At 48.1% G+C, this 16,275-nt stretch overlaps 1 long non-coding RNA gene and 2 pseudogenes across 2 annotated transcripts in view; 1 reads left to right on the top strand and 2 right to left on the bottom strand.

Annotated features, from left to right (window-relative positions):
• The window catches only part of LOC145470734 (uncharacterized), a 258,742-nt gene that overhangs the window by 57,390 nt on the left and 185,077 nt on the right, over positions 1-16,275 (top strand). The gene's annotated exons all lie outside the window — the stretch shown is intronic.
• Positions 1-16,275, bottom strand: part of LOC145470709 (proteasome activator complex subunit 4-like) — a 67,288-nt pseudogene that overhangs the window by 15,871 nt on the left and 35,142 nt on the right. Inside the window, exons 14-18 of the transcript XR_014042525.1 lie at positions 3,559-3,663; positions 2,631-2,735; positions 1,382-1,539; positions 320-415; positions 154-212 (exon numbers count right to left, since the gene is read on the bottom strand). The product of XR_014042525.1 is annotated as a proteasome activator complex subunit 4-like (transcript). The remainder of the gene's footprint in view (positions 1-153; positions 213-319; positions 416-1,381; positions 1,540-2,630; positions 2,736-3,558; positions 3,664-16,275) is intronic.
• LOC145470368 (uncharacterized) lies at positions 4,154-8,120 on the bottom strand (annotated as a pseudogene).

The following is a 16,275-nucleotide window of genomic DNA, read 5'->3' as shown; positions in this document are numbered from 1 at the left end:
TTAAGGACCTATGTCCCCCACGGGGTGAAAGGATTTAAGTCAGTCAGCAAAAAGAACAGATTTTAATGAAGTGCGGTCACAAGGTAACCATATTGTATAACCGAACGCAAGTTAATAAAATTTAATTACTAAAATCCTGAATTCAAACAATACCTGGTTCCATCGAGACGGTGTTCTGAAATCTTCCTCGGCTCACAAGGGTCTTGAGGCCTCTGTAATGAAATACAGAACTTGCGTTTATCAGAACAGTTTAATTAGATAATAACACGCACCAAGAGGATTAAGTAAGTGGTAAGATAGAAGACCAGACAGTCCTTACAAGTTTTCCAGTGGAGATCTCTTCCAGTCTGGTAAGAGAATGGCAGCTCCAGACAGACACCCACAGATGATGTTTAGACACTGCTGAAGCTCCTCCCTGAAGACGTAAAATCGCAGATCATGTTAGGTTTCACACTAAAACAACCCGTCCCTCTTTCACTCCAGTAAGTGCATGTTTACCTGTTCTTCATTCCTTGACTGTCCACAGCCCTCTATTTTCTCGTATGTTTATTCGATCTTTGAACGCGCGGATAGAATCGCGAGAGAACTGGACGTGAAGTGGGAAACGAGAAAAAAACATCTTCGTTTGGCTCGCTTTGCTCCGCACTCGCTTCACTTACTTTTACTTTGGCATACATTGAAAAATAGGCAGGCTGTGAAAAGTCTACTTCACTCCTAAGAAAAAGCAGAGCTTTATAGCTTAACTGGCCAATGCTATAAATGTTCTGTAGCACAAAGCAATCTACTCTCCCTGGGTGGGATGCTAGCACATTTGAAAATTAACTCATGCTTTTAGCTGTGCATCTCCGAGCTATGATGCAGCTGGGAAGTTTGGAGAACACCACTACAAATTGAAACTTGGCAAACAGGCGCAGGCAAAATATGATTCGTTCCGTTTTTCAACGTCTTCACTTTTGTAAATACCTCGAATACTTAGAAGATTTGTTTAGTCTGTAATCCAGCAATTATCCCTACCTAAAATATGTACAGCTGCTTATGGCTTTACCTATTTTGGTTACCAGGCGGCTAAATCCTGGAACACACTTCCAAATCAATATCGTACAATTACAGACTTTAACACCTTCCGCAAATGAATTTTGTCCTGTAATATTGCAAAAATTTATCTACTTTGTTCTAATTTTTCTTTCATTATTTCTTATTTCTTTACTTACATTAGGTAGCTCAAAGAAATTAGATATAAAACTTGAAACATTTTGTCAATGTGTGATGACTGACTGTTATTCCAGTACTGCAAACGGCGGTGTAAAAGGGGACCACTATACATGTATATGAAGTTTAGAGCAAACAATTCTGTCAAAATGCTGGGGGGAATTTGATTTACCTTGAGAGTGTCAACCATTCTTCCAGGAATTTTTCCAGCCTCGTCAGCACTGGTTGTAAAAATGTGTCCAACAGCTCCTTTCCTAAAAGCTTCTCCTCCTCAGATGGTATGTGCCACTGAATGTTAAGGTTAAAGAGGTCTCCTGGTTTTCCCCAGTCCTACACGTGACGTTAAAAAATACACAATAATTTCCTACAATGAAAAAAGTCTGTATTGAGCGAACTTGACTCTTTTTTGTGTGTAATTCTGTTTCAACGTTACCTACACTTTTATTGCAAAATGAGCGGAAGATTGATGGTATAAGTATGTAAATCATAATGATTTCAACGATCTTTAGCCAAAAGTTGTTGAATCAACCAGGAATCTATTTCCTTGAAAAAATCCTTACCCATCCTATAGACGGTCATTGGACATTCCGGTGGAGAGGAGGTTTCAAAAGCCAAACGTTCCTTTAAAGAACACTATAAATCCAAACTGGAATTTCCGGAGGGTTAAGGGGGGAGGGGTTCCAAGACTGAAAGTCATTCTTTGGAGGGATATGGTATTCGATGGAACACATCAGTGAAGTCTTCTTTAGAAAAAAAAAATACAAAACATTTTTCTAGTCTGACTCTGTTTCTTTGCCTTTGGTTAGGTAAAAACCGTACAATTTATTCTCAGGACGTAAATTTGTGTATATCCACAATGAAATACGTATGTCAAGGTACACTAAGCCAAAGAACTTCTGATGTTGTTGTCCAATCTAGCATTGGTTCTTCGTTTTCACCTGAGCACATCCGAGGTACCATATCAAAATGCTGATGACAACTACACGCGAGTTATACGCTGTCACGACAGCGATATTCTGCGAGCGACAAGTCGGGAAAGGTCGATGTTCTTCTTTACCATAAAACACTATGCCTGAAACTTTGCACGTTATCTAGGAGGCTGTTAACAGCCCAGCTACCTTACAGTACCATTTTACTCCCCACGGTCACACAAGTCCTTTCGGAGAGGTTACGAATGACGCTTACGGCAAACGAGATTTTTGCCGTCTGTTTTCAGCTGTTTTGTACAGTAGCGTGAAATTATTTGTATTTGTGGTGAATAGAAGGAGACATTTTTCTACTTTTGTGTGAATTAGTTGAGATTAGAAGAAAAACACACCGTTTGCCGAAAACTCTCGAATAACTCGTATCAACTTGTGATACGGTCTTATTAAAGTTATTCTAACCTAATTAGCACACGTTAAACGTGTACAAAAGCTCACCCTTATAAACAGATGCTCTGTCGGTGGTGTTCCAAAGTCAACCAACACGTTCCTCCACTCCATGGGTTAAATCTTGGCCAGCGGCCGCAACATGTGTTCCAGGAGCTACAGGGAAACAAGAGAAATGCTGATCAGATAACTAAAATAGAAAAAAAATAGGAATTTCAAGTGGCACATCCCACGGAGATCAGTTGAAGGCCAGTTGTTATTCTGCGCAAAATCTTAAAAATATGGGACACACTTCATTCAAAAAAACTCCGAAGATTTCGAAACAGGGACAAATGGTACTATAAGGAAATTTCCCGGCAAAGTTTCCCGGCAAAGTTTCCAGAAAATCCGAAATTGTTGAATTACCGAAAAGCGGGCCGTTCAACCGAAAATTCTGAGAGGAAAATCAAATGGAATGGAAATTCCCGGTAAGAAATTTGCAAAAATCCTAAGTATATAATTCAAATATAACGGTAATTATAAACAATTATTGGATGAGGTTTTTGTGATATCCAGAATAATCAAGGTCGAGGTAGGGGTTATCAGCCTCAGCCTCAGCCTTCGGCTTATAAGCCTTACAGAGAACTTGATTATTCTGGATATCACAAAAACCGAATCTAATAACAGTTTTATCATACATTGAACGAAAAAAAAAAATGGAAGTCATGTTTTTGCTTCTTCACTGACGGCAAGCAACACAAAGCGCGCGAACTTGACATGATTACCCTTACAAATCATGCACCGCGGTCATACATGACATGATTACCCGTGACCTTGAGTGTCCTTGACATGATTATTGTATAATCTGCAGCTAGATAACGTCACAGGCGTTGATTTCGAAAATTCACTGTACATTCTCGGCCAATCAGAAAAGAGATAGTGAGTTCAATGTATAATAACATGTAATATTGGCAAATACAGTGGAATAAATTCTACTAACTATGGCCCCCAGAGTAGCTGCTCCTTTACACTTGAGGTGAATGGTTGATTTAATTGCCGAAATGAGTTTATCGTTATACTGTAATGATCCACTGGAGCGCACAACCTGAGGGAAACAAGTTAAAATACATGAGATATATTGCCGCTGAGCTCAGCAAGAAGAAAATTCGTTGAAAGACTGTACTACCAGGATTCGTTTTTAGCATTGGTCAAAGCTTACAGTACAGCTCAAAAATAAGTTACCATCGTTTCTCTCGAGACGCGTCTCGTCAGTAGTCATATACGCTCATTGGGGCAGTAGCCAATCAGCGTGCAGGGATCATACCACGTGACCACTATTTTCCCATACATTCTCTTAAATTGTAAAATCCAAGATGGCGATATTCGCGAAAACTGGCGCATGCGCAGATGGGACAACCTGAAATCGAGGTTGTGACGCGCATGTCCAAATAAGGCGATAGACAGGAAGTGAGTTTCAAAAAATGATTTTTTATTGATTTACAGGAAGTAAAAATTACAATGGTGTGTATCCGTATGGAAACGACATGAGAGTGTTCGTGTCTACGACGCGTTTGTCGAAGACGAGTCCGTAGCGTTTAGTCCGTGTGATGACTTTGAGATGTTTGGTGGCTGGGTTTCTCCAGAAGAAGTTGGCGTTGACGACATTGATGTTGCGTCGTTGCTCTAGAGGTTGTGTGAGTTCGTCGAGTAGATTTTGTCTCATGACGTCATAATTGAGTTGGCGTGATCCTCGTACATTGAGTGAGAAGCCTCGGACTTTGCAGCAGACTTTGCCTTGGTGGGTTCTGTAACCGTAATTTTTGGGTCCAGCTGCAGTGAAATCGACGATGAAATCGTTGTGGTCGAGTTCGTTAGTCATCTCTCCGAGGTAATCGCCTAGCGGTACATCGGCTTGACCTGGTTTGTGTGAGTAGATGACGGAGTCAGTGTCAAAGTAGAGAACTTGTTGTTTTAACAGTTCCAGGTAGCTGTATAATTTGAGCCGAGCCCAGCAGGTGGTGAAAGCGGCGACGAAGATGTTGATTCGTCCGTTATCGGGTTGATTGTCTTTGAGTTCGGTGTGGACGACCTCTAGGGCTTCATCGTTGGCGATTCTGACTTGCCGTATGTCGTTGAAGGGATTGGAAACGAGGTCGAAGAGTTGCGTGGCGTTGTAGACGACTTGGGTAGTGGGTTTGTGTAGGTTTTCGCCGAACTTGCCCCAGAAAGAGTTGAGCATGAGTTTGGCGGTGGCTTTGCGTCCTGGATTTTTCAGGATCATGGTCGGATCGAGAAGGATGCCTTCTTTCTGGTGGTATTGTAGCCTGTACCGTGCCTTGTCTGTGGGGGTGTGACACCAGTTCGGGTAGCCAGCGGATTCCTGTTTGATTTTTAGCCAGGTGTTCACGTAATCGGCGAAGAGTCCTTTACGACGTTGTTCGAGTGGGAAATGGTAGACTTCATGGATCTTGATGAGCGTGTATCCCATGACAACGGCTTTCTGGATTTCGGGTGTGCACCAGGTCCCTCGTAGCGTGCGTTGCTCGACCGTGTGAGGGCAGCGATGTGATTTCTCTAGGAGGGGTTTGGTCATTTCGTGTTCTACGCACGATCGACAGAGTGGGAAGGTGAGTTTACTCCCGTGCCGAAAAGGTAGAACGGGATGGTAAAGTTCGTGAGGTGGTAGTATGTCCACTTTGGCCATGCCGAAGTAGTGGAGTATGTCTTGATCTTGGGGGTTGACGATGACTTGCGGGTGTCCTACGGGGTATACACATTCCTTGTTGACCCAGGGGTAGAGCGACGTCACGTCGACGTACTTGATTTGTTCTCCTTGAGCCACGTCGGTCACGTGATGTAGTTTGACGGCGTTCGTGCGCCCTCCGAAGAAGGCTTCTCTGGGTTCGAGCGGGTGTACGATTTCGAACGTGTCTAGGAACTGGCGGAGACCAGGGTCGGTTTTGACTTCTAGGTCCCAGTCGCATTCCCACTTGACGCAGAGCTGGTAGCCTTGACGACTGAGAAGGTCGTGTTTGTGGAGTGTGGACTCGTAGACTTCCTGTAGGGTGCGATCGGTGTGGTAGATGGGATATCTGTCTTGTTTTCGAGGGAAACAGCGCGGACATCCGTGCCATAGACATCCGTGGAATTCGTAGACGGTTCGAGTGGTAGGATCGTATCCGTCCACGAGATGATTGGCTAGTCGGATTTCGCCTCCGTTTCGCACGGTGCGGATACGATCGCCTTGGTCCGTGTGTTGCAACGAGTGTTCTTGCCAGGCTAGCCATTTCAGGGCTTTGACGGACTGATTGGATCGGGCGCCGTGCCATCCTCGCGGGGGTCTGGAGGCGATGGTGTTGAGCGGGATGAGTTTCTTGCGCCAGAATCGGTTGCAGGCGGAGGCGATGGTGACGCATTTCTCCATGGGGTCAAAGTCGGCTTTTTGTTTGAATTCTTGTCGGAACTTTTGACAGCCTGCTTTGAGGAGTTTGACGTCCGACTTGCAGTAGGCTTCCATTTCTTGCCGTAAGATGAAATGGTAATTGTCGTTGACTTTCTCTTGGTACCACTGTTCGAATTCGGCTTTCTTTTTGGTGGACATGCCGTCGGGATCGTACATGTCTCGCGGTGGCATGGGTCCTTCGTACTCTTGGTTTTCCAGAGTGTTGAATTTGTGCGGGAAGAATCCTTTGCACAGTTCGTGGATTCCGAAGGTGGCTGGAAAGTTGGCCAGCGGGAACGGGAGAAAGCATAGGGAATCTTTGAAGGTCAGTCTGTCGGATTTTAGGGACAGTATCTTGGTGCCGACGGTGATTTGGTCTGTGACTTCTTGATGCGTGGCGTAACAGTGTTGCAGGATGAACATCCCGTCGTAGCCTTTGAGATTGTGAAAGAGGACGATGACATCCCGATCGTCACCGTCCACATCGACGGCGAGGGATTCGAGGTGGTCGAACATGTCGGCGGTGCAGTTGGGACCGTAGAAGGAGCAGAATTGCTCCTCTTCATCGTCTTCCAAGCAGAGTAGAATGGGTGTCTGATTCCCTTCGGCGTCGGTGATGGCTTCGTAGTCGCAGTACACTTGAAGGGGCGGATCTCTGGCTACCCAGACTCGCGTGTCTGGATCATTGGGTTCGGGTTCTTCGAAGGGTCGACCGTTGACTTCGTCGCGCGACACGCGTTTCTTTTTGGGCTCGTCTTCGTCTTCGGGGATGCGTTGGATGTAACATCGGTGTGTCGGCAGAAAGACTTTCTTTTCGCAGATGTGGCATTCGCCCCATCCGCACCGGTGATCGGGGGTACGACGGTTGCCTCCTCGTCCAGTCCTGGGTTCGTAGACGTGGCAACAGTCCGGACACTTTTTGTAAGTGTCGCAGATGGAGGGGATGGTCAAGCTTCGACGTTGCAAGTGGTAGTTGTAGCATTGGTCTCCGAAGAATTTTCTGTGACACAATCGGCAGAGGGAGGTGGGTGCGGGAAACTTGCCTCGCGCTAGGGGTCGTTTTTTTCGATGAAATCGGGGCAGTCCTTTCGTTTGCAGGCGGGACACCATTTACCGTGGCAGGGATGATTTTTGAAGTCGTCGTGATCGAATCCTCGATTGCATTCGTCGCAGAAGTAGGATTTGTTGAGGAATCCCTTGAACGAGTTGCATCCGTCGTAGTGACTGTCTTCTTTGATGAGACGAATGATCTTGTCCGAGGGTTCGGGTCCCGCATAGATGAGCATGTGGGGTGGATCGATGGAAAGGACTTTGAGTTGGTAGCCAGGTAACACGGTCTGAAACCGTTGCAGTTCTGGAATGCCGCAAGGTCCTTCGGGGACGTGGGCCAGACGGTGGAGTTCTTTGGCCAATCGCTCTTGGACGGGCAGCCCCTGTTTGAGATTGTGGTAATCTGGGTCACGCGGATTCATGTCGGCATCTACCAGGGCTTTCATGGTGACGATGGCGCGGGCGCAGCAGAGATTGTCTTTGTTTTGGATGGTCACGCGCGACTTTTTGACGATTCCACGTACGGCCGCACAACTCGGTTTGTATCGATTTCCGTGCCCGCTGCCACGACCTGGGGTGCGTATGAAAGTGGTTTCCATGGTGAACGTGTCGTCAGGGGTGAATTCTTCGTTGGAGTTGAGTTTGGTCGCGAGAGACTGGAGATAAGTGTCTAGTCTTTCACTCCCTTCTTCGAATTCGCGCACGGTGAAGGTGGTGGATTGAAAGGCGTGCGTGAAGGCACTGGACTGCATGGTGAAATGGACCGTGGAGTTGGGTGTCAGGGTAGGATCCTGAGCGATTTGTTGCTCGATGGATCGTTGAAGGGCCTGAGTCAATTCTTGGCCTAGATTGTCCCTGGGAGTCACGTCTCTGTGTTGTCTGAGCGTGGCTTCGTACCGTTGTTTGTCGAGGACGTTTCTCCAGTTACGTCGAGCGCCTACGGGTCTTAATTCGAATTCTAGGAGGGGTCTTGTACTACCTCCACCTCCGGTTTGGAGCATCACTCGGTCGAGAGCCGGATCAAAGATCCAGTCATCGTCATCGTCGTCGAAGGGGAAGGCTTCGTCGTGGGTCCGTCTGTTCTGTGAAGACATGAAAAAATGAGACAAATGTCACAAACATCTCTTTTTTATTTTTTACAAGAACCAATCATGATACATGAGTGTCTAACGCCGATTTTTTATTACCTACATGACTTAATGCGTTTCTGAAACTGAAGTTCTTCAGGTAGCCGATCCCCGTGACTGCTATCCTGTGGGAGGTGAGAATAATATTCTCTTAACGTCCGGTATTCTGAGATAGGTATGATCTAACCCGTACCCTAAATACATGGCTCGCTTGAAGTTTTGTTCGTCCGTGTGGCATCCATACACTCTCATGTACCTATTTCCCATGCCTGGAATTTTTCCTTTGGGGCAATAACCTAGCAGACATGGCCCTATAACCACTTTGATTGGACCTAGTCCCCATTCTGCTTGGACCTTAGCGAAGGCACGTATCTCCTTACAGAGCTCTCGCCTCATTTCACGTTCGCACGCCTCGACGAGAGCCTGGGCCTCTCTGAGGTGAAGGATGTAGGCTTGCATCTCAGCGGGAAGACAATCCCAATAACTCTATGAAAAAGAAGGTGACGAACAAGGCGTGACAAAGATGTCGTGCGACTTTGTAACCGCAAAACACAAGGAAACAAAATCTCAAGTCCAAACGGAGGTAGAATTCTAGAATAAAGGAGGCGACGACGAGTCTCAGTTCCATGGGTCATTTGTCCAGGGAGGCCACGAACGCACTTAGCATACACGGTGTGTGACAGATTTGACAGTGCAACTTTTCATGGGTCACCCCTTTGTTCACCATCTGCTCCTCGAGTGCCCTGGCGATGCAATCGAAATGCACGTAGTGATCGCAGCAGTTGGTACAAGCGCGGGTTTCGGTTCTAAGGATGACTTTCTTACATAGGGTGCACGTTATACTCACTGCTTCTTCTTCATGTTGATCCATCTGTTGGTTCATCTCCTCGTCGGTCAGCTCTTGTGCCATGATTTTTTCCAGCGCTCGATACAAGTCATAAACTCAGAGTGACTTGAACGGTTCGACTCGATTTTTTATACACACGGTATAATGGTGTCCAGTCTCCGACCGAGTGGGGGTATACCCCCCTATCCCCTGGGTCGGTGGTAACACGTGACTTGGTCTCGATCTGTGATTGGTTGGACGGATCTTCATAAGGCGAATCCGCGCCGTCCCCGATCTTCACTCTGAGTTTTTAACTTGTATGAGCGTCCATTACAGAAGACCATGCCTGCCTGCTCCGCTGCAGCATCGAAACGAAAGAGAGTGAGAACAAGAGAGTACGTGCGAGAATGGAAAAAGAAAAATCCGGAGAAAGTTTGCGAGCAGAAAAGACGGTATCGTGCACGAAACCGGGACAAGATGCGTGACATGGTGCGCGACGCATTGAATCGTTGGAGAAGGAACAATCCAGAGCAGGTGAGGGTCCAAAAACGTCGTTATAGGGAGCGCAAACGTCGCTCCCTTTTACCTGGAACACGACGGAGGAAAGAGTACGAGTGTGAATATGATCCGGATGAAATTCTTCGGGGTTTGTTTGGAGTTCGGGTTGTGCTAACGGATTTCAGGGGAACACTACCGCCATCCAACACCACTACCACCGCCGCTAAGAGCACTACCACCACCATTACCACTGCAACACTACCGCCACTATCGACATTACCACAAAGGAACACCACTATCACCGCCGCTAAGAGCACTACCACCACCATTACCACTGCAACACTACCGCCACTATCGACATTACCACAAAGAGCATTACCACTAAGAGCACTACCGAACACCACTATCACCGCCGCTAAGAGCACTACCACCACCATTACCACTGCAACACTACCGCCACTATCGACATTACCACAAAGGAACACCACTATCACCGCCGCTAAGAGCACTACCACCACCATTACCACTGCAACACTACCGCCACTATCGACATTACCACAAAGAGCATTACCACTAAGAGCACTACCGAACACCACTATCACCGCCGCTAAGAGCACTACCACCACCATTACCACTGCAACACTACCGCCACTATCGACATTACCACAAAGGAACACCACTATCACCGCCGCTAAGAGCACTACCACCACCATTACCACTGCAACACTACCGCCACTATCGACATTACCACAAAGAGCATTACCACTAAGAGCACTACCGAACACCACTATCACCGCCGCTAAGAGCACTACCACCACCATTACCACTGCAACACTACCGCCACTATCGACATTACCACAAAGGAACACCACTATCACCGCCGCTAAGAGCACTACCACCACCATTACCACTGCAACACTACCGCCACTATCGACATTACCACAAAGGAACACCACTATCACCGCTGCTAAGAGCACTACCACCACCATTACCACTGCAACACTACCGCCACTATCGACATTACCACAAAGAGCATTACCACTAAGAGCACTACCGAACACCACTATCACCGCCGCTAAGAGCACTACCACCACCATTACCACTGCAACACTACTGCCACTATCGACATTACCACAAAGGAACACCACTATCACCGCCGCTAAGAGCACTACCACCACCATTACCACTGCAACACTACCGCCACTATCGACATTACCACAAAGAGCATTACCACTAAGAGCACTACCGCCATCCAACACCACGACCACCGCCGCTAAGAGCACTACCACCAATACCACTGCAGCACTACTGGCATTACCCCCACCGCAATGCCGTGGGAGGCGGTTGTCTTATTCCTCCTCTGAATCTGAGCCTGATGAAGGGTTGGTAGCAGAGTTAGAACGCATGTTAGCGGAACCCGAGGATCCTGTAAAACGGAGACTTGAAAAGATCAGGAAAAATAGGAAGGAAGCAGAAGAAAACAGAGTAAGACGAATGCAAGAAAGACGGGAAACAGAAAAAATGATAACTGAAATAGCTGCTGAGCTTGATAAGATGTCGTTTATGTTACACGACATGGGTAGATGGTTTCAACAATTTGAACGCGAGGATAAGGTAGAGCAGGCTACTCAGTTTGAATATTCGCGCAATGTATACATTACCGCCGAACTTATGGATCAGTTGGAACACTATTTAATTTACACTTGAAGAGACTCTTTTGAAAAACAACAAAGCGTGTGTAACTTTAATTACAACAACAATAAAAAGTTTTACAATTTCCAACGTTTCTTGGTCTGCATGATTTTCTTAACAATGCGTTCTGTCATGGTTTTACGTCCGGGTAATTTGTCAATGGCCTGGATCATCTTGGTGTCGGCGTTCCATTTGTCCTGTAAGTTCTTGGCCCTGGAATAGTCAATGTCGTGTTGTTTGGCCAGTCGGTCCAGACGGTTGATCCCGGGGTCTCCACGCGCCAGACGTTTCTTCAGTTTGGTACCAGGTCCCATGTACTGATAACCGGGCCAATGGAACTCGATCCCGGTCTTGCCCAACCATTTTTGGATGTCGAACCCATACCCTCGTTGACGTCGACGTCGGGTACTTCTTCTCGGGGGTGGAGGTGCCTTTTTCCTCTTCTTAATCCGAGTCATAGTCTAGTCCCCTTCTCCAGGGGTCTTCGAAATCTTCCCACCCTGCTTGTAACTTTTCTGCGGCTGACGGTTTGGCCTTCTTGTACTTCTTTGACTTGCCTTTGGGACTGTAACCACCGTCGTCGTAGTCGATACCGAGTGATTTCAGTACACGTCTGGCTCTATCGGAGATGGGTGCTTTTTTCTTGGACGATAGGGGAGTTTTACCTAGCGTGACCTGTTCGAATGGACTGAAGGGTTTGGGGGTTTTCTACTCCTTTTTAAAACCTGACGTGGAGGGTATGGGGGTTTTCAGCTCCTTTTTCAGTCCTGTTGTAGAAAGGGGTTGTGGCGGGATGATCACGGGGGCTGCGGCTGGTTGGTTGACTCCCTTGAGGATCTGTTTCAACAGAGTTTCGACGGGTGCGTCGACCATGCCTTCGGGTTCTGTCGTTCCCTGGTACGAGATGGGACCGCTTTTACCCGTCCGTATACGTTTCACCAGTTTCCCTTCCTCGGAGGCGATGGGTTTGGTCATCTTGACAGCCATGCTGTCGGGGATGCGTTTGTCGTTCAGGATGAGATGTTCTTCGGCGGCCAGACGTCCGGCTTTGTTCAACAAGGCATTCTGGCTGATTTTACCCTTGTAATAATCTTGCAGACGATTGAATTCTTGAACGGGCACCATCATGACTTCGTTCATACCTTCTGACTCAAGGTCGTGTCAGGAAACTCGGACAATTCTCTCAAGGCCGTCTCGTAACAGTCTTGCCAGTACCGTATGGATTCGTCTTTCTTTTCCAACTCGAGTTCGAGACTGCGAACGGTTCGCTTGCCTTTACCGCACTCCCTGCACAACTCGATGCACCCACCGGGCGGCGTGGTATCTCGTTTCGTTTGACAGGTTTGGCAGAAGTCACCGAACTTTAAAGCCATGTATTCTTGATACAGGTCGTGGTACCTCTTGTTCAAGTACTCGTACGAGTCTTTCCATCGGCCTTCGCGACGATTGGCGTCTTGCAACAACTGCACGAGTTTAGGAACGGTATTGGACTCTTCTTCTCTCGGCGGGAAATTGGGTATGACGTCGATCCCCTCCAGCGGGTAACCGTCCTCGCTGCGTCCTTTCACCGTACACAACATGCTTTGAAGCAACCGTGCAATCCGCTCCAGAACCCCGCTCTGTTTTGGGTGAGGAGATGTTCTCTTCGACGCTTGAGGGAGTTTTTGCGTCTACCCACTTCTCGCAAAACGTTTTTATGTCTTTTCAGTTTCCCATAAGTCGTTGCGTTGATGGGGATCCTCTTTTTCAGCAAATTGAGAACCATCTCGCTGATGGCGTTGATCTGATCTTTGTCGGCGAATTGCAACATCCGTTGACGTTTGTTCCGATTGGCTTCTTTCAGGACGCGCGTCAAGAAATGACGTTGTCGTCGTAACCGCTTCATCGTGGCCTTATGCGTACGAGCGGATTGGCGTACTCCTTTTATCGCCTTTTACTTGCCGCTCTCTTGTAGATAGGACCCCACATGCCAAATGATGGAACGATATCTCTTGAAAATTGTCGTTTGGCTCTTCGGTATTTTTTGTAACCTTGGGCTAGTTGTTTGAATCTTCCTTTCAGAATCGCGGCTTCCGCCGGAGATAGACCTCCACCTCTTTGTTTCCTCTTCCTCCTACGAACCCTCATGGTGACGAGTGAGGTTTACGACGCGGATCCTCGTTCTTTTATTTTTCACATGATGGAGCAACGGAACGATTTGCCACTGCTATCCCACTTCTCACCTCGTCTCATCCGTTCCAACATCCTTTTGGTATGTTTGGCTTCTTGTTTGGCTCTCAGGCTTTCGATGCCTTTGGTGATACCCCAAGCCGCCTTGGGTAAACCCGCCACCACAGTGCCGATCCCTTTTCCCCTTTGGTACCGTCTTCTTTTGGTTTTAGCGGTTTTACGTCTTCTCGAAGACGCTTTCTTTCTCCTTGACCTCTTGGGCATGTTGGTTCTGAATGAAGATGAGGCCCGAGATGTCATTTTTTATAGCGGCACGTGCCTAAATCGTAGGGCGTAGTCTCGAACGTATCGGTCGTACGTGGGAGATGTAAAATCCGTCACCACGTCGTCCAACGTTTGCATCTTGGTCAAAAACCCATCCAATTCCTCCACGCCACCCAAAGCGTAGTTCCTGAGTTCAGTCAACGTCTTCGTACGTCGTGTAAGCGAATTGGGCCATGTCCATCTTGAACGAATACTTCTTGAAATCGTTCCATCCTTTCAGTAAGGTGGCAAAAGCCGTCAATCCTACCACCGTGTACCCATCTTTCCACACGGATCCCAAGACGATACTCACGGCCACCGTCAGTAAGGCCAGTCCTTTGAGAATGGCGTTGCACAATTTGTAGTAACCGAACATCTGCCTTCGACACCACCAATACTTGTGGTAGAAAGCGTACAAGACGTCCAAACGTTTGAGGGAATCCAGATCCACCACGGTGTTGAAAGGTTCATCCAATAAACAGACCGAAGTACTCATGACTCTTTTCCAACCAGTGCCAAACGTAGTCTGACTTTCTGTCGGGACGTTCGATCCTTTTAGCTTGTTGCTTGTATTCCCAGATCTCGTCCTTGAAGGCGGTTTCCACGGATTGGTTCAGGATGTCCTGGAGTTGTCTGTAACTATCGCACTCGTCCGCGATACGTTTCATGTCTTCGTGATCCATGCTGGTCGCATCCCAGTAAGAGCGAGAGCATCGACATAGATGCAAAAAGTAGGGGAACCACTCGACTTCACTCCTCAACATCTTGATTCGAATGGTTTTTCATCGGCGAGGGGGTCGTCTTTTCTTAAGTCTCACGAGTCTTCGGATCCCGCGACCCACGCCCACTCCAACACCACCAATGGTAGCGGCGGTTCCGGCTCGGATTCCTGTTTTCACGGCGCGGCCACTCAACGCTTTGGCCAATCCCAAGGCAGCCCCTTTGCCGATGGGTAACATCGCAGACAGAGCATTCGCAAGAGCACCGCCCCATTGCTTTCTCCTTTTCGGTCGACGACGGCGTCTTCTCATGGTTGTTGTTCTCAGTTACGCACACTGGTCGAATTGCGTGTGACGGTAGGACGTTGTCCGTTTTTATAGGTGGTCGTGATCGTGTTGGTGGTTGTGATGCCTGCGATTCGTCGACCCGCGGCCGTTTGTTGTTGTTGGCGTAAAATCTCTTCCAATTGTTGCTGCATCTGGGCTCTGTCGAGAACACGGTCTCCTCGCCTCCTTCTTCTTCTTCCTCCTCGACCTGATCGAATCGACGAAGGCGGTGTGGAGTCACTACCACTTCCGCCTCCTCCACCTCCACCTCCACCTCCCCCTCTGCCTCCACCTCCACCTCCGCCTCTGCCTCTGCCTCTTCCACCGCCGCTACCACTAGCGCTACTTCTTCTGCGGCTTCCGGAATCACTGGAGGACGTCGGTGTATTTTGACGTGGGACGCGTCTCGGTCGTTTCCCTCCTCGAACGGCTCGTGCCAAAGGTGTGGACATTGATATCCTGGGTGCCCTGACACCTGCCGTGACATTGGCACGCGACACCGATCCAGCACTGCCGACACCCACCGTGACGTTGGTCTGCGGTGCACCCGAGCCAGCGGTGCCCACTCCGACGGGCGAGACATTGGGCAGGGGCGGTGTCGCCAGTGACGATCGCGGTGAAGGAGGAGTGTTCAGACTCGTACCCACACCCGCGGCAGGCGGAATGGGTGTACTCGTCCGAGCCGGTGTCCCCCAAGGCGAGTAATCTTCCAGAGCCGAGAAGTTGAAATCGTCACTACCATAAGAGCTCATTTTTATCCATGTACCTTTCTCTTTCTATCTTCTTCTCGGCGAGTTCTCGTTGTTTATGAACCAAATAATCGAAACCTTCACCGTTATATGCGTTTATGATGGACTGTACTTGACGGTAACTCTCGCATTCCGTGACCTGTCTCATCGGTTCGTAGTCCAACTCGTGGGGATTCATGATGTATTTGAGCCTATTTTTACACAGGTGAATGAATAGCGGAAACCACTCGACTTCGCTCCTCAACATGACGGGGTTGCAAACTGATGGCATCGGACGAATCCTTCGTCTTTTAACACATGGCTGAGGACGCGTTGATCGTCCTGACTGGCTGGATGAAGATCCAATAGCATGTAACCGTAAGGTCGATCGGTGACCTTGCGAAACGTGTCCAACACCTCTTGCCATTGCGTGGGAAACGATTGCAGAAGTAAATTCCGTATCCCCAACTGATCCCGAGGGTTCTTGAAGGCCGCGATGTAATGCGCGTTTCTGGAAATGGTCTTGGCGAATTTTCCGTTGGGGAATAGATCCTGGCACAGGTAGATCACCGTGATGTTCCGATGATGCGAATGTTTGGTGAAGAGATCCAACACGCGCTTGTCGTTACCACCCTCGTCCATCAGATCGTCCAGGACCAACACACCCCCTCCGGGAAACCATCGGGGTAACTGTTCGCTTTCGGGGATGCCTTCGTAAAACTTGACTCCACCCTTCTTGAGCTTTTGGAAACCGTCTTGCCACGATCCGTAGCAGTAATGAATACTCTTCGGTGTCTGTTGGAACAAGTCGCCGTTCTCCAAGAGCAGTTTGGTCA

This window comes from Orbicella franksi, chromosome 15, assembly GCF_964199315.1.
Source record: "Orbicella franksi chromosome 15, jaOrbFran1.1, whole genome shotgun sequence".
Lineage (NCBI taxonomy): Eukaryota > Metazoa > Cnidaria > Anthozoa > Scleractinia > Merulinidae > Orbicella > Orbicella franksi.
This window is presented reverse-complemented; position numbering and strand designations above follow the sequence as displayed.